The sequence below is a fragment of the Sturnira hondurensis genome, unplaced genomic scaffold, assembly GCF_014824575.4.
Source record: "Sturnira hondurensis isolate 20B ecotype Veracruz unplaced genomic scaffold, ASM1482457v3 Scaffold0017436, whole genome shotgun sequence".
Taxonomy (NCBI): Eukaryota; Metazoa; Chordata; class Mammalia; order Chiroptera; family Phyllostomidae; genus Sturnira; species Sturnira hondurensis.
Genome location: NW_028090067.1, coordinates 7,852,434 through 7,877,937, shown reverse-complemented (window position 1 = coordinate 7,877,937; position 25,504 = coordinate 7,852,434). Strand labels below are relative to the sequence as shown.

Genomic DNA, 25,504 nt, shown 5'->3' with positions numbered 1-25,504 from the left:
GATGCTCACTGTCTACACTCTAATAGAGTTAGCCACCTCCAAGGTATGGCACTCATCACACCGCATCATAACTGTCCTATTATCTGGAAAGTCCTGGCCCTGACTTTTAGTCATCTTTCCATTCTCAGAAACAAACTCTCCCTGGAGCCACTCAAGTAAGTGGTTATAGAAACTCTAGGCTTCCCTGTGTGTCTGGCTCTCTTACAAGACTATTCTCCGCGGGATGGTGGAGTACCTTACTTACCTATCTTTCTAACCTCTCAGCTTACCACGGTGCCTGGCACATACGGATGTTCAGTGCCTATTTTTGGAATTGTTTTTAATATGACTGGCCAAAAAATTCCTTCAGTTCAAGAAATTTAGAAGTCCTTCTGAGCTGATTTCTAATTAGCTCATTTTTAAAATTGATATCTAAAAATCCTCCTCCTTGAGATTATAAAACATCACAGGCATTCATTTCCTCCAAAAAGATTCAACCTCTGAACTTCCCAGCTTTTCCTGGTAACCCAACCAATTGAGGCAACTTAGGGAAAACAAATCATTCCAAACATACTTTCTACCTGGCATTGCCCACCAGAGGAAAGGGTATTGATTCTCTCAGGCAGAAAGGGCTTCTTGGAGATGTTTCACCAGCTTTTAAGTTTGGAGGGGAAAGAGCCCTGAGTGCAGAATTTCACTGGTAAGAGAGGGACTACCAGTGGGCTGTGGAAGTTCCTTAGGAGCCCAGTGGCCCCCACATACAGGCTCATTATAAGAAGGGGTGTCACTTGAGGACAGCTGGCAAAACCTAGGGCTTACAATGGACCCTCAGTTGGAGGATTCTTCAATGTCCTCACCCACTCCCCCACCTCACAGGAATTAGCTACAGTGCATCCGAAGAACTGGAATAAAACTTCCCTGTCCACAGATGCAATGGCCATCGACACCTAACGAACTAGTCTCCCCTTGGTGTGGCTAAATGGGGGATACGTAATTGACTGGAAGCCCACCCACTGTGACTGCAGACACCTGGTCAAGCCAGCTGCAGGGCAGAAGAATGCCAGTGTCCCCCATCCTTCCAGAGCTGCTGATCCACAAGCAGCATATTGAGAATGAACTATATCACCAGTGCTACAGATGTGATTATCTAGTCTACCTTTTTTTTTTTGGTCTCATTTCTCTGTGACCAAATTTGAGTTCTATTATTTGAGCTGAGAGGAAAGAGCAGAATGAGCATTTTAAAGGGCTGTGACATGCTTTTATGTTGGTCAAATGAAACTAGGCCATACACTGACCATTCTACACCTTTGTGAGGATGGATTTTTCCTTTATGAATTTTTAAGAAGTCCCTTGAACCTCTCACAAAACTAGATCAGTATCACTGGTGGAAATGTAAAAATCATACAGCTCCTTCAGAAGACAGTTTAGTGGTTTCTTACAAAGGGAAACGCACTGCCATGCTCCTACCACACACCCCAGCTGTGGTGCTCCTTGGTATTTACCCAAAGGAGCTGAAAACTGACAACCACCCAAAAACCTGCACACAGATGTTTACAGGAGTTTTAGTCATAATCGCCCAAACTGGGAAGCAACCAAGATATCCTTCAGCGGGTGAATGGATAAACTGCGGTACAACCAGACAACAGAAAAATATTCAGTGCTAAAATGAAAAGAACTATCAGAGCCTTAAGAAGATACAGAGGGACCTTAAATGTATATTATAAGTGAAAGAAGCCAGTCTGAAATGCTACATAAATGCAATTCCAACTACATGGTGTTCTGGAAAAGGCAAAACTATGGAGATGGATCAACAATTGCCTGGGGTTGGGAGGGGAGGGAAAGATGAACAGGTAGAGCCCAGGAATTTCAGGGCAGGGAAATTGCAGTGCTGTGTATGGTTTTATAGTGCTGGGCGCATGGCACTGTACATTTGTCAAAACCCACAGACTGCTCAATGCCAAGAGTGAGCAACCTCTCAGGTAAACTATGAACATTGAGTGCTACCGCGTTGGTGTAGGTTCACCAGTTGTAACAAATGCACCTGTCTGGTGGGGGTGGTGTCAATAATGGGGGAGGCCATGGGAGTGGGGGACAGGGATATGGGGATTCTCTGGGTTTTTTGCTCAGTTTTGCTGGGAATGTAAAACTGCTCTAAAAAACAAAGTCTATTTAAATACAAAAAAAATCTGAGTTTCCCTGTAGCTCAGGGAGTCTTTTTACAAGTTTCAGTTGTTATATGGAATAGACACTTCTGTAAATCAAGGTGCTTTTAAAAGAAATAGTGAAAGGTTTCCCTATACCCCCCCACACACATAATGCAAAATTCTAAGAAATTCACTGTGACAAACACACAAACAAATCACATGGCCATTTTCACATCTCAGAACCCAAACTCTGAGTTTGGCGGAGTGGCTGAAATACTTTGCTGGTACGATATCCATTGTCAGGGTCTAGCAAACCAGAGCACTGTGAAGATACTGTGAATTCCACTAAAAATTCCACTATAAGGAAACAAAAAAATTCTTTCCTTCTAAGGCTCCTCCCCTTTTACGTTTATGTTGTATAACTACCTAGCACTAAAACAGGAAAAATGTGTTTGTATATTTTTTAAAAAATGCGTGCATGTCTCTAGGCATGAGTAATGACAGGACAAAAGCAGCTACAAAAGATTTAAGTATACCTACAAATTGCCACATTTCAATGACAATTGCAAGAAAAATAAAAGTGAAAGGAATGTCTTTATAGAAGAAGAGAACTGCTGTGTCTGGAGAGAGAGAGAGAGTGGGGCGAGGAAGGGGGCACATCAGTGAGTAGAGTAGTCACTGCACAGGGGCTGTAAGAAAATGGTTGTGGGGGGCAGTTCCAGGGGAACCCTCCCATCTTAGGGGGGATGACTTGGCAGGGCCTGTTTCAGAAAAGGCAGGATTTCAGCAGGTAGAGGAAGTTAGGGCCAGCCAGGAAGGTCATTCCTGTTCAAGTTACGGCCAAAAGGTAAGAGAGAACTGGGTCAGAAGTGCATTCATTTCTTCAGTCATACATTCGACAAATATCTGTTTAGCACCTGCCGGTGACAGATGCTATAGGTGGTGGAAGACAAGGAGTTCAGCAAAACGTCATGAACAGCTAACAAAACCGCAAACAGCAGAAAGCCAGGGGACATGGACACCGGGGGTGCTCCCCTCCCCCGATTCCTCGTTCCTCGTAGTCTCCCTTCCCACAGCGGCTGGCAGACTAACACCTCCATTTTCCAGACTCCTTGAAGCGAGAGCTCTGGAGGAGAATTAGGTTCCACTAATTTGATTCATTTGCATGAGGTTTGGAAGGTACAAGTGACCTAGAGACCATCTCCCTGACCTCTCCTGGCTGCTTTCCACTCTGACAAGTGAGATCACAGAAGTGTGAGTTTTTTCTGCAGCACCATCCCAAGACCTGCCACCATTCTGGGTGGGGACAGGCAGTTGAGGAGCAGTAGCATCACTGGCGTCCTGATTCATGGACAACAACAATGGCTGGAAGTTTTCAAACTCCAGACCTCTAATGGAGACCTTAGAGATAGACCCTTTTTCCTGCGCCTGCATCTCTAACCCTCCTCTGATTTTATAATCCCTAACCACCCCCCCATGTTAGATCCCTTCCTGATTAAAATGCTTAGAGTGGCCTCTGTTCCCTATACTGAATACTGACTGGTATAGGCAATAAAGAATTTTAAGCAAGGGAGAACTATGATGGGATCTGTGCTTCAGGAAGTGACCTTGGCAGCTGCTTAGACGATGGATGGGAGAGAAGATAGGTGAACTGGACACAGATCTGGAAAACTCCCAGCCAAAACTAGGGTGCCTGGAATAATTGGACTGAATGAAACACGGGTCATTGGAATTGAGAAGAAGAGAAGGAATAAGTTATTTCATAAGTAAAATGTACAGGATCTAGTGGAAATGGGATGGGATGCAAGAAATTTCAACTTGGCCTACCACTTCATCCCACTTCTGCTGGGGCCCTCTGAAGTGCTCCCTTCACCATCATAGCATCCATCACCCTTACTTGAGACTGACCCTCTCTCTTTAGGCTTCGGACTGGCCTTTCTTGCTCGTTGTTGTACCCTCAGTGCAGACAGCGGTGAATGGCCCATTGGAGTGCACACCAGTTGGACAGAAACAGGGGAGGGAAGAAAAGAAGGAGGGAGAGAACCTGCAGCCTCAGAGCTGCTGTGAGGATTGAAATTCTGTTAACCAAGGAAGTAATCGCTGGTTGAGTACCGCTTGCCTTGCATGGGGCACCCAGGTGAAGAGAATTAGCACACCCGTAAAAAAAACATGAGACTGGAGGTTGGGAAATGGGAAGCTGACACAAACGTTGGAGTCACTGCACCAAACGAAAGCTGGCTGCTCTACAGGAAAAGAGGATGCGTCAGTCAGCCTTGCATGACAGCCACAGTACCACAACTGCAAAGAAGAGAGTGTTGATAAAGTGCCTGCTACTATATTAGACACTGTACACACATGTACTTTTTAAAATTTTTAATGCATTGTATTTTTTTAGGTGCTACATTTTTCTATTTTATTCTTTCATTGTTCATTCTATTAGTTATCCCAATCTTCTTCCCTTTTGCTCCCCTCCACCCAGCCCACCCCTATCACCCACAGTCATCCCCTCTCTGTTATCCGTGTCCATGAGTCATTCATACATGTTCTTTGACTAATCCATTCCCCTTCCTTCTGCTATTCCCCCTCCAACCTCCCCTCCAAAAGCTACCAGTCTGTTCCATGTCTTTGGTTCTATTTTTTTCATTAGTTTATTTCATCCTACCTTTTGCGACAGCATAGATGGGACTGGAGACTATTTTGCCTAGTAAAATAAGCCAGACAACAGTAAAATAAGCCACAAAAATACCAATGACCTCACTTACAACTGAAATCTGGAATCTAACAAACACATGTATTTTTAATCCATACAACTTAGAAGTGAGGTATTCTTCCTTCATTTTACAGATGAACAAACTGAAGCTCAAAGATGAGCATTGTCCAAGGTCACATAGCTGGTGATGGCAGAGTTGAGGTTCAAAGCCAAGTCTCCCTAACTCTAAAATCTATGTTCCTCATTATGCCCCTACAGTTAGAGAACATGAATGAGGACTGGTCAGAGAAAACAAAAAAAGAAGCAGATGACACAAAAGCCAAATAAATGGATCAAAAAAATAAGGGTAGACTAGACAATGTCCAATGAAGTCCACGGTGTTGAACTATAAGCAGGTGACCTTGGACAGTGCAAAGTAGGGAAGACGTAATAGAAGCCACACTTTTTAGTAGAAAAGGAGAAAGAATAGGGCCACATTCAAAGACTTTGAGAGCAACTGGAAGGATGAAAAGTCAGACTGTTATAAAGGGGGAAACAAAGTCAATCATGAGTTTCTTTAACACAAGCAAGATGCTTGTGCAACCAAAGAGAACAGTGAAAGGTGGAAATCAGAGACAGAGGAAGTAAAGGTTCCTCCCCCAAAAGGTCCCCAAAAGATGGAAAGAGTACATGGACCAGCCGTTGAGAAAGGAGGGAAGACAGATGAATGATAAGATTGTGTTGTGGTCTCCTGTCTGACATCTACAAAGGAAGCAACGAGTATCTTGGGAATTACTACTAGTTTGCTAATGAGCCTAACAGAGAGTATGCATTTGCACTGATCCAGCTACACTTGAACAAAAATGATTTCTTTTCTTTTGGTTGGAATTCTATCAACACATTTTGCAGCACTGATTAATCCCATGCAGAATGGAAGCTCTAATAAGAAGTTAAATTGGTCTTTCATTAGCCAAAAGAAAGTCACCACTAATTATCATTTATTAAATGCCGCCTTTTTCTACAGTCTTCCAAAATTCATGGTAGGGACAATAAAAGGATTCTTCACAGCAAAACAATAATTAGCTGTCAGTAGAATTAAAGACTACGTCAGCACAGCTATAAAAAGGCAGAGAATACAAATCAGATATTATTTAAATAGCTACAAATGTTGTGACCAGAAAAAAAAAATTGAATACTATCAAGCAGTAAATAGATCAGTTCAATCCAGTGGAGCAGTGAAGCAACCGAGGTGGATGATTACAGACCTACTCGGACTACAAAAGATACCATCAGAATCCAAAAGACGGGGACCATAAAGCCATTCCACTTGGATTTGGAGACCTCAGAGACATGCCAACCATGGAAGAGAAGTCTGCGTGTCCCTCATGGATGTAAGAAAAAGCCACCTGGACATGTGCACCTCCAACCTCAAGAACTAGCAGAATGGCTGATGGTAGAATTCCTTCCTTGGTGGGTATAAAATATCCACTAAGCCAGGAAGAACTTAGAGATAAATGGAAATAATGCTACAAATCAAATCTGTCACCTCAATATCTTTGTGTTTGGAATTGGAAGCATTTATAACGTTTAGGAGAATTTGGCACATTAGATTAGCTAGCAGATGATCCTTGTAATTCCAATGCCAATTCTGTGACTAAGTAACAGACTTGTGATTCTAAGTTAGAAGGTAGGTAGGACTTTGCTACATTTGTCACAATATTTGGATGTCTAGGAGAATTTAAGTTTCACCACATTTATGCAGTTTATTAGATTTATAAGAATTAGAAAAATTTTGTTAGGCAAATTAGGTCTTAAAAAGATAACAGGATATTAAATTATTAATGCACTAAAATGTTTAGGAGAATTAATGAAGCCAAACAGTAACCAGATTCCTTGTGACTATTAACACTGATGAATTTAGAACTGAATAAGGTTTGGGAATTAAACTTAAAAACTCACAGAAAAACTAGGTTTCTGAATTTATAACTTTAATAAAATAAATATCAGTGTCTAGTAGATGGCAAAGACAAATAGTCTGTTGGGAGCACCAAAGTCCCAGCAAGGGCACGCGTTTATTTTTCAAGGCTTCCCAACTAATGGATTAGTAACTATTGAGTTGGCCAGAAAGTCTATCTTTGTCCTAAGATGGTTCTAGCAGTGCTTAGTTGTCTTCAACTTCATTCAAAACAATTTTGTTAGGTTGTATTATAACAGCTGTCATATCTCCGTGTGTTTAAAAAAACATCAATATTGGTGAATTTTTGTGTAGCCACTTTAACACTGAAGATGGAAGAAAATACACAACATTTTTGGTGGCTTATGCTTTATTATTTCAAGTAAGATAAAAATGCAACTGAAGCCCCTGCAAAAAAAATTGTGCAGTGCATGGAGAAGGTGCTGGGACTGATGAAATGTGAAAAAAGTGGTTTACAAAGTTGCATGCTGGGAATTTCTCCCCAGACGATGCTCTGTGGTCGGGTAGACCAGTTGAAGTCGATGCGATCAAATCAAGACATTAAGAATAATCAATATTCCACCACAAGGGAGAGAGCCAACATACTCAAAATGTCCAAATCAATAAAGTTATTAGTGAAAATGAAAAATGTGTATTTCACTTTACAGAAAAAAAAACCACAAACTTTTTGGCCAACCCAAGGAGATGCGTGCTCATGGCAGCATCTGGGTGAGGACTGTTCACTATAAAATTCTTCTGACATTTCTGCATTGTCTTTAAACTTTTATAATAAAATTTCCAGGAATCAAAAGCTCTCCAAAGGACATTTTCAAAAATTGTATGCATTTTCTTCTGAAGCTAATAAGGGAAACTCACAATGCAACGGCAGTATGAGAATACATCTGATCAGAAGTGAATATTAAGATGTTAATTTGCAATTGCTGAACAGAGAATATTCGTATAGACCAAAGCCTGGAAAAGATACTAGATACTAAGATTCACTTTGGGGGAAGGGAATGGAAAGACAGGGATGAAATTGATAAATCTAAATTCCAATAACACTACAAAATAATGGCACTGTTTATGGCCAAAGTTTATATGCAACAGAAGCGACTTTTTCCTTTCCCCACGTAGAACTTAGAAAAAGTCGTCTAATTTATGGAATCTCCTTACGGAAAACCTCAAAATAAGGGAAACTGAACGTTAGGACTGCATCTGCCACTCTAGGGACAACGCCTCTTTCTCGCCTCGTTCTCAGGCACGTCAAAGTCATCCTTCCCAGCAGCGGGTCAGCATTTTGATGGGGCCACAGGAATCTGGAGACTTAGTTTCTAGTCCTAGCTTTGTCACGAAATTGCTTTCTCATCTTCCTTACCTGTAAAAACAAAGACTGAATTGTTCGACAGGTGCCATATAACTAAAATTGGATAGAACACCCACATGCCCCATCTAAAATACGTGGTAAGCATCATCCCTGAAAGTTAGAAAGGGCTACCTGGGTATTTTTCCCCATTCACGTCCTTCTTTCTCACCTTCCTCTCACCCCCAGGCAGTCCTTCAAAATGTTGTCTGCAAGAGAAAGTTACCTTCAAAGAAGCAGAAAAGGCGAAGGACTATCTGAAAGCCATCTACGTTCCCTTTTCTGATCTTTATAAAAGAAATGGAGGCAACAGTCCAGCGAGTGGTGGGTGGGCCCTGACGATGAGGGAGATTTTTTAAAACCTTAATTTAATTCAATTCACCTTTAAACCCAACTCTTAAAAACAACCATTATTTTTACAACAAATTTAAGTTGCCCCTTCACGTTAAAAACTACTCTTGTCTGAACAAGGGCCACAAAAAGTATTTCAGCCACGCGTCCCAGCAAGTATACCAGAACCTGTACCCCTGGGCCCCTGCAATGAGAGGTCTAGAAAGAAGAGACATATTTCCAGGCAGGCAGGGCCTGGGGCATTTCTGGTGTCCAATCCCCGGGGTGGTTTTGAACCAGTAACTTCCCTGAGCTCTGGCTTAGGTCTAGATCACTGCACAGGTCTCTCGGGAGACAGTTCTGACTGCCCCAATCCCAGCAACCACTGCGCTCACCATCCAGGGCAGGCCCAGGAAGTCTGGCATCCGGGACCCAGGGACATGCCCAGAACAGGCCTGGGAGCCAGACTGCAGGGCCTGGTGTCCCAGGTCTGCCCATTCCTGGCTGCGTAACCTGGGCAGGTTCCTTTACCTCTCGGTGCCTCCACTCCCCATCCTGTAAAATGGGGATAACACTTTATCAGGTTTCATGAGGATGAAGGGCACAAATTCATGAACAGCACCAGGCACACAGTGAGCACTCACTAAGTGTTAACCATTATTTGCCAGTTAACATTTTGGCTCCTTGTCTCTGCCTGTGTTCATTGATTGGCAACTACAGTCTGTGGTTGTAGTACAGACTGTCATTTTTTTTCAGGGGAGAGCGTGAATGCAGTGCCCCTCTTTCACAAATTACACAGTCGAGTTTCTCACGTTTGGGGAAATCGCAGGGCTCACACACCCAGAGTGTCATGGGCGAGCCCCACCCTGGGAAACCACCTTCGTGATCGCATCTCCCCTGCCAGGTAAGTGTGGGACTGCATTTTTTTTTTCAATCATAGGAATCTAAAAACACTCAGCTGGGAGAAAGCCATTCAATTTTTTTTCCTCTTAACAGGTTGAAAGCTCTTATCTGCAAAATGTCAGAATGGGAATTAGGAAAAAAAAAGTCTGTACTAGTTGTTCAGAGCTTCATCCCTGGAGGGGCCACTACCAAGCAGAGAATGGCGTGCTCAGTTTTCTCTCACTATTTTACTACATTCCAGGCACTAAATGAACACTTCTGTATGTATTATTTCATGTCATACTTAAAACAACACGAAGGCAGGGGATCTGCATGACTTCCCTCCTTCAGGTATGGTAGCTGAGAACCTGGGGACACAAGCATCTTCCCCACGGCCACACAATTACGGGTCGTGGGATGTAGGACTCCAGCCCAGGACTGTTCAACGACAAACAGGGAATCCAGACCACTGCGTCCTGCTGCCCAGTAGCATGCTCTGCTTTGATAAAGGAGCTAATAATACAAGGTGGGCGCTCACAAGCCCACAGGTCAGTCTTCTTTTAAGATGCAAGGGTTTCAGTTTGGATCTAAGGTCCCTTTCTGATCTCAAACTTACCCACGGTCTACGCATCACTGTTAAAAAAACACATTTCCAAAGACCTATACTTCCCACAATTACTCCATTGGGGAAGGAAAAATAATTCTCTGTATACTTGAAAGACTGCTCTATTTTAATGTGCTCACTTTTTCACTCAGACAGCTCCAAACAAGCACTCTTTGAATGTAAATTGAAAAGCAAGGTGTTTTTCTCTGTATTTTTTTTTTGGAGGGAGGAGGAGGAAGGTGGTGTCATAGGCTTTGAATTGTGTCTGTCTCTCTCAGCTTCCTCTCTCTCTGTCTCAGCATGAGCAATCTTTAGGTTGAAATACAGCTTGGAAGAGATTACACTATTTTTCTTTTTAATTAACTTTATACAATCATTTGTGTTCAACTGCATTTTCCCTTTAGTCGGTTAAGTTATTCCCTAATTTTATCTTCATTTATGAGACTGTCTACAGAAAACTAAATTGGTTTCGCTATTGGGAAATTGATGGTTATAGAAAAGCATTAAAGCTGAAACTTTGTGTCAAAGAAGAAGAAAAAATATGGACGGACAACGGCCACCCCATTCTGGTTGGTCTGACGAAGCCTCGTCCCATGCACGTGGGAATGGGGGCCCCAGCTCAGTGGGCACATGCACCTCCCCAATGTCAGTTACAGAACGAGGTACGTCATAGCTCTGTTTGCTACTAAGTCTTTTCATCTATTTGGATGTTTAACTTCTCACTAAGGGATAAGTTAATCAAAAAAAAAAACTCAGTGTTGCAGCTATTACCTTCTCCAGGGATGTAATCTCAAGATGTTGATCCCTTCTTCTATTCAATTAGTGACACTCTGTGACCTAAAAAATTATTGGGTTGCTCTAGTCTTCTAGTTATAAAAATTGTTGCTGATATGATTCAGCACACCCATAAGGAGGTCAGCCTCCACAGATAATTTGCTATGGGTTTAGTTTCTGGCTCTTCTCAGGATTTCATTAAAATTGATCCTACAGTTTAATATTTTTTAATGTTATCATTCATTTCACTTTCTTTTCTCAAATAAAGATTTGCTAGATTAGTTTTATTGAGAGGATGAGACCACACAGGACAGAGAGGCGGTTATGTTTTTCCAAGTCAGACTCTAGAACAAGGGTTGGCAACTTTTTTCCACAAATGGCCACATAGCAAATAAATATTTTCAACTTCACAGGCCACACTGTCTCTGCGGCAACTACTCAACTCTGCCCTTGTAGCATGAAAGCAGCCATAGATAATCTGATGACAAATGAGCAGGGCTGCGTTCCAATAAAACTTTATTTACAAAAACCGGTAGCAGGCCATCTGTGGCCCAAGGGCCATAATTTGCCAACCCTCTCTAGGTCATCCCTAGAGGCTGCATTTCTAAGGGTGGCTGACTTTCTGCCTGGCATCACCATAGAGGTTATCAAAAAATTGTGTGACTTGGGTGCTGTACAACCCTACATAACTATTTCTTATTCTATACATTTGTGTTTATGCACTTGTCTGGATATGTGTGTTCTACTTCATGACTGAAACAAAACAAAACAACTTTAAGCAAGTGACCAAGTGATCCGAGGATTCTGAATGATCAAGACTTGGTGGTAAGATACAAAGGAGACTTTTCCGGACAGGCCAAAGATTTTTTGCAGAGATTGAGAAAGTCTGAAGTTGGGAGAAACTCAATGTTATATAGTCCAGCCTCCTTCCCAGTGAATGTTTTTGCAACATCCCCAGCAGGTACCCCATTAACCTCTGAAGGAATATGTCTATGGCTGGTGTGGTGGGAGAATTACCACTTCATAAAGCAAAACTCGCCCTCGGTAATTATTTCATTAATACCCCTGTGGACACCAAAAACAAAGACAATGAAACAAACAAACAAAAAAAAAAAAAAAAACAAGAGAGACTGCATCAAATTAAAAAGCTTGTGCACAGCCAAAGGAAACCGTCAACAAAGTGAAGAGACAACCTAACAGGAGAAAATAGTTGTAAATCATGTATCTGATAAGAGGCTTATATCTACAATATATAAAGCACACATACAATTCAACAGAAAAAATCAGATTATAAAATGGGCAGAGAAGCTAAAAGATAAAAAATAGCAAATGCTGGTGAGGATTTGAAGAAAGGGGAACCCTCCGTTCACTGTTGGCGGGAACGTAAATCGGTGCAGTCACCACGGAAAACAGTTTGGAGGGTCCTCAGAAAATCAGAACAACTGTGTGATCCAGCAGTCCCACCTCTATATATTCAAGGGAAATAAAAACAGGGTAATGAAGAGACACTCACATTCTCATGTTCATTGTAGCAAAATTCACTATTATTCACTGCAGCCAAGGGCAAGGGTTCCTACACCCAGTTTCACTGTGTATGCGTGTGGAGGTTTCCCCACACCAACAAGCAATATTTGGATGTGAGTAGAGTGTCCGAGAATTCTAATCAATTCTGACATTATCCACTGGGAAATAGAATCTGATTCCACGGGCAAAGGACTTAGTCCCATAAGACCACCCTCCACAGCTTGTTAACTGTGTTCCTGACTGACCAGCTACAAATAGGAGATTCCAAAGCCCACCCCCCCCCATTCAGAATGCCAAGTACAAGTCCAAGCTGTCAACTGTGCTCCTGACCAAGTGGCCATAAAGTAGAGGTTCCATGACTCTTGCCTTGGGAGGGAGGGAGCAGCTTCCATAACTCACAGAAACATTTTACTTACTTACTAAATCATTATAGAAGGATATGACTTCTATGATTACAGTTCATTATAGAAGGATATGACTCAGCAACAGCTAAATGGAAGAGACACACAGGACAAGGCATGAGGAAAGGGCACAGAGCTTCCAGGCCTTCTCCAGGGACCCCACTCTCCCGGAACCACCCCCTGTTCAAGCTCCAAACTCTGTCCTTTTGCCTTTTAATGGAGGTTTCATTAGGTCATCATGACTGATTAAATCATTGGCCATTGGCAAGTGATCCACCCTCCAGCTCATCTTCCTCCTGGAGGTCTAGAGGTGGGGCTGATGTTCCAACCCTCCAATGACAAGGTTGGTTCTCCAGACAGCCAGCCCCCATCCTCAGGTGCATTCCAAAAGTCACGCCATTAACACAATAAAAGACACCTTAATCTCTCTTATTTCTTAGAAAATCTAAGAGGAGCTCTGTTCCACAAATGGAGATAAAGATCAAAAATACATTATTGCTTATTGTAAATCACAATATCACACCAGATGAAAACAACTTTAGTGTCCATGAGCGGATAAATGAATAAAGAAGACGTGGTGTGTATATATACACGGCGGACGACTAGTCAGCCACAACAAAGAGGGGAATCCTGCCATTTGCAACATGGGTGGACCTTGAGGGCCTTAGGCTAAGAGAAATAAGCCACAGATGAACACCACATATCAGTATATGAAATCTAAAAATTAAAAGGTAAAATTCATGGAAAAACGGTAGAAAAGTAGTTGCTGGGTGCTGTGGGGGTGGGAAAAATAGGAAAATGTTGGTAAAAGGTACAAACTTTCAACAATAGATACATAACTGTTCCTGGCAATAACCCAGTTTGATTCACGATGCTTGGCTCTGTGAGAACACAAACACCTAAGACACTGTCAGTCCCTTAGGGAGATGAGAGTCTAATGGGAGACATGACTGTACACAATTCTAATAAAACGTAGAAAAAATAGCGGAAACTTATTATGTCTTAAATAATAAAAAGAAATACAACAAATCCTATTAAAAATAGGGTAAGGACTTTAACAGGCACTCCTCAGGCATATGAAGATATGCTCAGCCTCATCAGTCATCAGAGAAATACAAGGTGGAAGCACAGTAAGGCCTCATTCCCCATCCACCAGATGGGTAAAATGTAAGTCAGACAACTTCAGGGGCTGGCAAGAATGCAGAGCGATTAGGACACTTGGGGTTATTGTGGGAATTTAATGAATTTGCATATGTAAAGTGCTTCAAGCAGAACAGGTCCTTGAATAACATCACTTAGTTTAATATTGATAAAAAATAAATAAATGATTCCTAGCCAGGGCCACAGTCTATGTGGAATTTGCACATTCTCCCCAAATCTGTGTGGGTTCCCTGCCACATCCCGAGGCTGTGCACATGAGCTGCGCTGGCGTGTCCACATTGTCCCAGTCTGAGTGGGTATGGTGGGTGGAAGTGGCCCTATGATGAAGGGTGTCCTGTCCGGGTGGGTTCCTGCCTTGTGCCCGGAGCTGCTGGGAGAGGCACAGGCCACCTGTGACCCTGACCTGGATAAGCAGGTTGGAAAAGTCCTTTTGCTTAAAGTGGGCAGTTTCTAAGAACCTATCAATGACATTAAGTGAGAACTCACTGTACAGCCAAGCACTCAGGAAACACTACGTGAGTTAGCTATCATTAGTCATCATCCTTAGGACTGTCATTGAGTTATTATTATGTGCTTAAGGTGGAGGCATAAACTGATATAACTAATTTGGAAATCAATTTGGCCCTTAATACAGCAGAGCAGGTCCGTGCCCTGTAGCCCAGCAATTCCACTCCTGGGTACAACCCTGGAGAAACGCTTGCAACTGAAGAAACACGCAAGACAATCCAAAGCGAAACTGTTCTTGATTTCCCCAAACTGGAATCACACAAGTGTCCATAAATAGTAGAATGGATAAATACATAGAGTATATTAATATACTGGAATACTACACAGTAGCAGAAATGAATGAGTTATACCTTTCAACAGCATAGATAAGCCTCACCAAATTTCCCTTGAAGTTGAAAAAAATCTCAAAAATATACTATACGATGCTGCTTATATAAAATTCAAAAACAAAACTAAGCTACGTATTGTCTAATGATATCAACGTATAGTAAAGCCATAAAATAAAGCAAAAAATAAACTAAAAACCGCCAAATTTGAGACCGTGGGTTGCCTCTAATATGGGGGAGTGAAGGGACAGAATCAGAAAAAGGCCACAGGAGCCTTCAAAGACAATGCTTATGTTCTTTTGTTTAGATAAATGGTAGATACACAGGTGTTTGAGGTCACGTGATCTCAGCTCAAGTACACTGTATAAATATTTTATATCTACTCAATAATAAATAAAAACCTATTTTTTAAACAATTAAGGGAGAGAGGTCGCTTCTGTCTGAGAGAAAGTGGGCAGATGGGTTACCACGACAAATTGGATTTTGGGGGGGTATCAGTTTAACTGGTTGGTAGCAGTTACTAAAACACTGCCTTGGGATCCTACAGCTGAATCAGGCTCTGGAGGGAGGAAAATCTGCAATCAATTAGCAGTGTCTGCCCTGGTCACTGATTTTGAACGTGTCAGTAACTCCCTGAGGTTTTGGCAGCCCTGGGTTGAGGTTTTCCTGGCCCACAGTCATCCATTATGTCCTGGGCTGAGGTTTTCCTGGCCCACAGTCCTCCACTATGCTACATGGTTTCCAGGTGAATCAGATGCAATTTGTGTTGGGTGTTGAAAGAGATGTGGAGATTCGGCGACGAGGGAAAACACATGCCAGGCAGAGAAGCAAGAACAGTATGAACATTCGAAGAAAAACAAAGAGCACTTTAGGTCCCAGCCAAAATCTGCTCATTCTAAGTGAACACATTTCTTTTCAACAGAGTCAGTGGTGTGGGGAGTATTAGAGGGTAAATCATATTTTTTAATTTTTATTTATTTATTTTTAGAGAGAAGGTAAGGGAGGGAGGAAGAGAGGGAGAGAAACATCAGTGTGCGGTTGCCTCTTGTGTGCCCTCAACTGGGGACCTGGCCTGCAACCCAGGCAGGGGCCCTGACTGGGAATCAAATCAACATCCCTTTGGTTTGCAGGCCCGCATTCAATCCACTGAGCTATACTAGCCAGGACAGGTAAATCATATTTTAAAATCACTTAGATTTGACTCTAAAGTGTATATTTAAAATGATAGATATATCCAATTATATAAAAATTCTGAGCAGCTTAAAACAATAGGATAAGTTTGGATTCTGGACGCCCACCAACAACACTAATCTTCCCTCCGCACCTTTCCTTCCCTCCCACTGTGTTCTAAATGCTAAGCATTGTTATGCCTAAGAAATATAAAACAAACAATAAAGAGCCCCTGCTCCCAAGGATCTTAGCATCAAACAGGAGACAAACAGGTAAATGCAAAACAACACATCAAGACAGGGCCTCTTAGGCTCTTGTTACCTGTGCAATCTAGGGATCTCCAGTGCCTTTCTCTACCCCCTGCACCACCACTGCTGCCAGAGAGAAGGGGCCAAGTATGAGCCAGCAGGCGCCAGCCACAGGTTCTCGTCTCACCTCCTCCAACGCAAGAGAGCTGACCCAAGTCCTTACTTACACCTAAGGAAAGAGAACTCAAGGCAACTGGCAGAAAGTACTTTCTTTATTCTGACTCTGCCTTGGTTTTTCATCTTTTCCAAATGAACACTTATGTTTTTAGTTAGTGTGCCCCATCTACTTCTAAAAGGGCTGTGGGTGATTATTAAATGATAGGGATTTCAAGATGAAAATATAAAATCAAAACTCACATAATGGGAAGAGGAGACAGGAATCTAAAACCCTAAGCCGGTAATTTTAAAACTCCAGTGTGCCTAAGAAAAACCTGTGTTCTGCCTAAAATGCAGATTTCCAGACCCCAAGATCCAAGAAATCTACAGCAGTAGATCTGGGGTGAGGTCCGGAGTCCGTATGAACAGCACTCCAGGTGCTTCTGACAATAGTAGTCTAAAGAGCGCCCTCTGAAATACCACTGACATTGGCTAAAATACTCAGTGGAATTAAAAGTAGAGCTTGAGCTGCACCAGGTGGGTCAGTAGGTTGGAGCATGGTCCCATACACCAAAAGTCGTGGGTTCAATCCCCGATCAGGGCACATACAGGAGGCAACTGGTCAATATATCTCACACTGATGTTTCTCTCTCTCTCTCTCACGCCCTATTCCCTCTTTCCCTCCCTCTCCCTTCCTCTCTCTCTCTCAAATCAACAAACATACTTGGGTAAAAATTAAATAAACAGGTAAAGGTAGAGCTTGAGTTTCCTAGTAACCAAAGCAAAAATGAGAAACATAGTATAATATATAATCATCAGTATATCCAGAGAAACATTGTGTAAATTCTAAAAGTCATATAACGTGTTTTTATCACCACCTACATAATAAACAACCCCTATGCTGAGTTACCTGAAACTTGTAAATGCTATCTCCTGAAAGTTTAGATAATTTGGATGAGAAAAAAATTATATGGAACTACATCAAATAGTACTCAAATTCTAAATTCACTTTACTCCTGGAAATAGGTATTAAGCCAATATCCTATAACCAACTTACAATTCTGCCTCTGGCTCCTAAGCCTCTACAAGAGACAGCTTTCACGATAAGCGTTTAAGTCCAAGTGACTTCATGGAGCCCTAACATAGAACAGGGTGGAAAGCAAAGAGGTCATACTAGACATGGGAGTGAAAGTGTATTATTGTAAAATGAATCTGTGCTTAATTACGTCCAAAGAACTGACGAGGATTTCCTAGGAGTAATCCACAATACAGATGGCCTTCCCTTCTATGATCATAATTCTTCACATTTGTATACCCCTTCACAATTCATGTCAAGACTTTCCATCTTCATTTAAGCACCCCAACAACCCCGTATGCAAATTTCCAAAAGCCTCATAGCACAAATAGAGACACTAGGCTCCAAGATGCTAAGGAGTTGCCAGTAGCCAACAGCTGGTATGGGCAGAGGTGAGAATGAAATCAAGGAGGCCTTTCGCTCCAGTGAGAGGAGCACACCATAAACTCTCATTGTTAGATCATAGCACCAAAGTAACAATTACATTTTTATCTTCATGAATATTCTATTAACCTCTCTGCATTATTTATGAACAGGTCAGATCAATTGCAGGAGCCAGCTAGATCCCTAGCATCCTTTCTTTGTATTAAAATCGCAAGCGCGTACAAGCACATATCCTCTCCAAAAGCAAGGCTAACCTTGCATCCTTGATGAGGGAGGTGAGTGATAAGGGCGCACAATTTTTTAATGTAATGAATGCCACCCCTAAAAAATCGACTTCAGAGGTCTGTCTGTGAAAAACGTAGATTTTTGCAGGTTAAAAATGACTGTGCGAATAGGTTTCTTTGTCTTTGTATTTTAATCGTTTTTCTGGTTTCAGAGAAGCTATTTGATGCATCATAAATAGCAAAGAGATGTTTTTCCACCCATTAGAGTCTGTCACAGGCACAGAGATTCATGACATGACATTTTTGATCTCTGTTAATTACTCAGATTTAAGGGAGTCAGAGTCTCTTTAAGATTTTATAAAAACAGAATGCACTACTAAAATTAATGCCACTCCCACTCTCCTAGGAATGCCTGAGTGTATTGTGAACTCACGATGGAGATATCTGAAAATATGAAGAAAAGGTAGCATTATAAGTCACAGAAAAATAAAGTATCTTCTGTCATTCAAAGATATTTGTAGAAAACATTAGCATGAACGTAGGCCATTTACAACTCAAAGCTACAACAAACCAAAAAAAGCAATTCCATTCAACAAATGCATTGAGGGCCTATAGTGCACAGGCCCTGGGCTAAAAACACACTGAGAATACAGAAACAAGACAAAGTTCCTGACCCAGGGGCACTTGTAGACCCCAGAGAGCTGGATATGTAAGCATGTAAATTAAAATGCAGTGGAACGAGGACAGAAATAAATGCAAAAGGTACAAGGTCAGGGTCATAACTTTTTCCACGGGTTTCAAAGAATCTGTCACCTCCGCCACCTTCATTTCACTCACTGGGACTAAGAAATGCATGTGTTACCAAGCATTGAACACTTATCTATGGTCCCTCCCTAGACACTGTTTTTGACCTTGTTTCCTGAAGGCAGAGAGGAGAAAGATTCTTAGATGAGCACTGTACTAAGATTCGTGGTTTTCATCACTACCCTGTGCTTTGGCATTCCTCAAATCACAGCTTGACTATTTCCCACTATCATTTATTATACTTCATTACATTAATTAGACTTACTCTTTCAGCATAAACTTGGTGCTCACAGGCAATTTAATGTACTATCCAAGGAGGCAGTATCAGCTGGGAACTTAGATTTGTCTACAATTCTCTGGCCAAATCAGTTATAGAGATGGGACCTAATGACGTAGAGCCCACCTCAAAACCCAAACCCTCCACCAGTTCTCCTCCATCAGGGGCTCGCTTTGCTGCTCCCCCAGGACATCGATGAAGTGTTTCATTCCTCCCAGTTAAAAAAAAAACCTCAAGGTTCTGTATAACTTTTATTCCTTTTTGATATATTTCTTAAATAAAGCAATCTGACATTTTTTACTCACTTGACGCTGTCCTTCTCAGGTGGAGCACTTTCTCCTCGCAAACCCTAATAGCCATGACGACAGTATAGTCCAGCAAGCAGCGCCACCAACTCCCCTCCAACCAGCAATGGCTGATAGGCTCACTTCTTGTCATCTTCAATGACAGCGTGACCAATACCATCAGTTTTTACTTCATACGCAATCAGCACTACTCCTTCCGGAACACATGTGTGATTGGATGATGCCCCGAGGAAGCAAAGCAACAAAAGTGATCATCTGGTAATTACCCCAGCCACCCACGGGTGTCAGGAGGTTTTCCACAGTTTAAAAGCAGCCTGCAGCTGAATGTGCTATGTCTCTGCAGAGGCCTCTCTTAACCAAATTATGGCCCCAATCCTCGCTGCTTCTCTTTGAGATGCATCACAGGAGGTCTTCGGTTTGGGAGCTGAGTGTACTAGGCCTTCTGTGTGGAATTCAGAAAACAGACTCGCTAAGTGACCAAGGAGTGTGTATTCCTCTTTGGATGTCAGGACGCAGCACCAAGCCTGGCATGTGCTCAGTGCATGAGGAGTGAATTAATGAATGAACGGAAGAAACGGGATTGTGAGTCACGGTAGAATTCAAGGCCAGTTCGCACAGGCCTCCATGGTTGTGATAACACGCCCGGCCCTAGTGAGCTGAGAGTGCAGCAGGCTGGACACCAGCAGACGGGACGGGGGGTGGGCAGCGCTCTGTGACTAAGGGTGAGAAGACAGACAATGCGGACCTTGCTGGGGAGCAGGGCAAGGGGACACTCACCTGGGTAACAAATGCCCCGGGGGGGGGGGGGGGACTTATACCTTACTGTAACTTAGCCTGTTTGTTTAGCCTTTTTACTTGTTATGGCTAAACTGCTCTTACACTGTAAAAATCTGAGTTACTAAGTCAGAAAGAACCTGAATGGAGGAGAGGAGGTAGGAGCCAGGCTGAATATTTCGCATGCCTCACCTCTCAGGGACTGGTCCTTTGTGACATAAACAAGCCCTCATCCTTGCCTAGCAAGCCGCTGTGCATGTAGCAAAAAGGAACTTCAGAGTGACAGAAAAGTGTGCATCTGAATGTCTTAGAAGGAGAGGGGAGGGAAAGGGCCTTAGGTAAAACTCCATAGCATAAAAGCATTTATACCTGTATATATTTTTAAGAGATGCATAGAACTCTAAGACAGGAGAAACCTTAGAAATTGACGCAATACGCTTCACTTTAGAGACGAGGGAAGACCGCAGAGGTCAGGAAGCTCGTTCAGAGTCACGTGGCCAGACCCCAGCCAATCAGCACCCTCCTCACCACCCTGTATTGAAAGAGAGAGATGAGCTGCCAGTTGAGGAGAAACAAGGTGCAGGCAAATCGGTATTGGCCGTTAGACTTCAGGCAGTCACCATCTCAGCTTTTTATTCTCAGGGCTAAGAAACAAGGGGACGACTCCAAATGCAGATGGCTGCTGTCAGCGAGTGCAGGGAAAACTGCTGACATTGAACCATCACATAGTAGGTGCTCAATAAATATTAGCCCCATCTCTTTCCACCAAATGGCCTTCTCTGAAGCCTAAAAAAGCCCTGCATCCCTTTGGGATCCAGATTTTTGTGTCACTTAGGGATGGCAACAATGAGGCAACCATGTTAAAAAAAAAGTGTATGGGGCTATAAACCCCAAGTTCAAAGCAGCAGTTACAGCTGTGGGGAAAGAAGGTCACACGGGGACTTCCAATGTATGTGTAATGTGTAGCAACTTCAAGTGTGGGCATGTGCGTTTTCATATTTTTATGCCTGCTCATATGTCTATTTCATGACAAAATGTTTAAGCAAAAGGAGGAAAAAGAAAAGGTCCTTGAAAGAAATGGCACATGAGGTCAGAAAGTCTTTCTATGGGGGCAAAAAAGGAAAAGGTGAAGAGAACGGGAGTTGTCCCAGCCGGACAGGTCCAGCAAAGGGGCCCTGGACAGCAGGGGGAGGCTGGCGTGCCCCGTGAGGAAATGGATGAAGGAAGGCACATCACAACCTTGACCTCTGTCAGCTTCCCCTGGCCTTCCTGGGCAATGTGCAGAAAAACCGGAAACGTTGTATGTATCGACATTCCCTTTCAAGCTTCAGCTCTTTTGTCCAGGAAAGTAAGGAAGGAGCCGTGTTGAGGGTGTGCTGTGTTCTTGTCAGCAGTGTTACTCTGAGCCCAGAACCCTGGTGGCCTAAGTACGTGCAGGTGTTCCTGACAGCCCTAAAGATGCGAGCGGAGAAGGATAAGGGGAGAGCGGCGACTGAGCCAAGAGAGAGAAACCATCACTAACCCACTCTCCCCTGACTCTGGCCTCAGCTATGTTAAGAAAGCTCCAATCCAGTCTGTCCTTAATTTGAAAGGATGTACACAATGTGCTGCACAATGCATGCAGTAGGTGCCAAATAAATACATGAAATAAAAGCAATGCTGCAACCACACACGGATCCCCACATAGAGAGAGAGTATCTGTGTGGAGCTGCACAAGCCAGTGGGAACAAATGAGATTCCATGTCCAGCTTAGGTCCATGCTCCAGTGTATCTGGGAGCAGAACACAGACCCTCCATAGTCTCCACATCCTCAAATGAGCATTCAGACACCTACCTGTAGTGGGCTGACTCACGCCCCCTAAAATATATGCCCACCTGGAAGCTCAAAACGTGACCTTATTCGGAGTTAGGGTCTTTGCACTTTTAACTAAGGACCTCAAGACAAGCTCTTCCTGGATTAGAATGGGCCCGCAATTCAGATTTCCCTATAAGAGACAGAAAAAGGGAAGGCGGACATGCACATGGAAGGCCGTGTGAAGACTGAGGTGTGGAGGCCGGAACTGGAGTTACACTGGCACAAACTGTGAACTCCAGGAGCGCAGCGGCTGGAGGAGGAATGGGAGGATTTTTCCCTGGGGCTTCTGGAGGAAGCACGGTCCGGCTGACATCTTGATTTCAAACTTCTAGCCTCCAGAACTTGGAGAGAATAAATTGCTGTTGTTTTATGCCACTGAGTCTGTGGCTGTTTGTTGCAGCAGTCCTAGGAAGCCACAGCACTAGCTTCCAGGGCCAATGTGAATGTCAAATAAGACAGTGCATGTGAACTCACACTGTGAACTCTGCAGAGGAATGTAAGTGGTAGCTGTCATTATTAATGATTGCACTCATGTGTGGGTGTGATCTAATGAACACACTGAACTAACGAGCAAAGTAGAGAGACTAAGAGAGAGTAGAGAGCAGCCTGACAGCTCTGAGTGGGGGACAGGGGAGTTGGGGGATGGAGGGATTAAGCAAAAAGGAGAAAGAACTCATGGACATGGACAACAGTGGTGATTGCAGGGGGCAGGGGTGTATAAGAGGAATAAATGGTAATGGAAAAATACAATACAAATTAAATTACAATACAATACAATACAATTAAAAAATCAATACAATTAAAATACAATACAATTAAAAAATCACCAAATGTGTGAGATAAAATATCTTCTAGGAGGAACCCAATTCCAGACCTGAGGACACACCCCCAGCAGCTCTTCCCAAAGAAGCCAGTTAGGACACCAGTGTCTGGCTCCCTGCCGGGTCCACTTGCACTTAGTGCATTTAGGAGGATTCCCGTGGAGCTGGTGCAGAGAGACGGGGCCCATCTGCTTCCCGACTGGTCACATGGCACACACCGCACACTGAAGCCACCACCGGCACTATATGACTCACATCCAAGTACAGTTCAATGCACAACAGCCTGACTGTACTCCCGACTGAGCCAGGACCAAGGGCAGGTTCTCTGGGGCCAGAGTCTTTCCCTGAACAGTGTCATTCTGGGTCAGAGATTCCAGAGCAGACGAGCTAAGGCTGAAGGAGAAGGGCCCACTGCAAGGCCCCGGCAGCTTCTCATCCACAGAACCTCATGTGTGACGTTTCCCTCACAGTACTTTCTAGATACTTGAGCATGAATTTTAATTTTTTTTCTGTTATACTAAAATCCATAGTCCTTGAGGGAATGAGGAATAAACGTAAATGGATCGAATTAGGTCAGCAAAAAGCACAAAAAGGGTCATAAGCACAGACAGACGAAGGCACATAGAGAAGGAAAAATTGCTGCAGAAACCATAAAAAAAAGAATGTAAGAGAAGGGTGGGGTGCTAGCTGTTGTTGGGTCTAATGGTGACTTCAGACTCCGTACTATCTACGCTTGTGTAAAATTGGTACCCATTCCCACATTCGAGATCAGAACAAACGGAGGCCAGCCGGCAATCGGTGTTAGAGAACAGACGTCTACGCATCAGGAATTAATGAGGTGAGCTGACTCTGTGGCCTTCAAAGGTTTCTTCCAAGTCTGAAATTCACCCTCCTCAAATGCAATGTCTGCACAAGGTCAAGGTTCTTGGCACACAGTACACATCACTCAAGGCCCTCACAATCAGATCTACCTCAGGAGTTAGGCCAGGGAAAGGGGAGTACGCAGCAGTAAACAGAGATGAGGCTGACAAGGGGCAGGCGGGGTAGGGGGCTCAGTCATGAAGTGCGAGAGAGACTGGACTGCATTCTCGGGACAACTGGGAACCACTGGAAGCTTTCCAAAGGGAAGTGACACAACCCGATGTGCCCCTTCAAGACAGTAAGCTGACAGCATCCCTGAGAATGGAGACTTCAGAGAAGACAACAGCTCAGACGAAGGTGATGAGGTATAAACCGAGGCCCAGAGAGTGGGGTGGGAAGAAGGAGACTGACTCACTCACCCCAGGGTGTGGGGAGCCCAGTGGAAGGCCAGTCTGGGTTTCTGGCTTAAACCACTAGGTACATTCACCAAGACAAAAAAAAAAAAAAAAACAGAGAAGAAATTGGTTCAAAAAGATGGTTTTCGGTTAACATGAGTTTAGGCAACTGTGGGGTATCTATATGGAAATGTCTAGAAAGAAGTCAGAAAAGGTCAGGTGGGTGATTTGAGCTAAAAGTACAGAATACAAATTACAAGTAAAACAGGGTCGTGGCTGCAGAGCTTTTAAGTTGACCGACTTTTTAAATCCCCACAAAACACAAAGACGTAGGTCTTATTATCATCCCTACTTTATTTATGTCAATATATTCAGAGCAAATAAATAAGACCAAATTGAAAACTCAGATTTTCTGGCTACTACTCTGTGCTTTAGCCAAAGGATAAAAGTCTCTCTCAATAAGTAGCACAACTAATTTACATGGAGAATTTCCCTCAAGGTGCAAGACAGACTTTTTTAAAACTCAAACGTGGGGTGTGATGAACAGGAAAAAGCTTTGTCTGCCTTCTCGTTCTCCTGCCGCACATTAAGTCTTGGGCTTCCTGGTCAAAGCTCACCCCATAATTAAATGACATTTTCCGTGAACAAATTAAAGTGACGCCTTTAGTTTCATCCTGAATCTTCAGTTATCTGCTCTTATGTAGGAAAGTTTCAAAGTAAAATGCACTTTGGAACACGTAATACCAAAATCTTTCTAAAATTAAATAAAGTAAAAAACTTTAAAACGTTTTCTTTAGCAGGCTTTCAAATGTTGGAAGGCAAGGTTAGCAGTACAATCTGTAAAAAGTGTTGAAGAAAAATAGAGAGGGCAGTATGCTCCTTGACATCAGCCTTGGCAATGATATTTTGGGTTTGACATCAAAAGCAAAGACGACAGCAAAAACAAACCAGTGGGACTACAGAGAATGAAAAAGCTTCTGTACAGCCACAGGAAACCAGCAACAAAATGAAAAGGCAGCCTAGGAATGGGAGAAAATATTTACAAATCACGTATCTGATGAGGCACTAATGTCCAGAGTAGATACAGAACTCACACAAATCAACTGCAAAAGAAAAAGACTAAAAATGGGCAGAGGGACTAAACAGACATTTTTCTTTAAAAAAAAAAAGACATACAAATGGCCAACGGGTACATGAGAAGATGCTCAACCTCACGTATCACCAGGGAAATGCAGGTCAAAACCACAATGAGACATCACCTCCTTCCTCTTAGAATGGCTGTTATCAAAAAGAGAAGCCCTAACAAGTGTCCGTGGGGATGTGGAGAAAAGGGAACCCTCGGGCGCTGCTGGGAGAAATATAAATTGGTGCAGCCACTATGGAAAACAATATGGAGATTTCTCTAAAAAATTACAGATAGAACTAGCATATGATCCAGCAATCCCACTTCTGGGTATACACCTGAAAAAAAAAAACACAAAATGACCATCTTGAAGAGCTGGCTGCAGTCCCATTTCACT

General features: G+C 42.9%; 1 protein-coding gene and 1 non-coding gene across 6 annotated transcripts in view; both read right to left on the bottom strand.

Annotated features, from left to right (window-relative positions):
• ANO4 (anoctamin 4) overlaps window positions 1–25,504 on the bottom strand; it is a 347,220-nt gene that overhangs the window by 286,108 nt on the left and 35,608 nt on the right. The window lies entirely within an intron of this gene.
• On the bottom strand, window positions 9,210–9,368 carry LOC119002592 (U1 spliceosomal RNA). Its single transcript, XR_005069785.1, has one exon. It is a non-coding gene; the product is annotated as a U1 spliceosomal RNA (small nuclear RNA).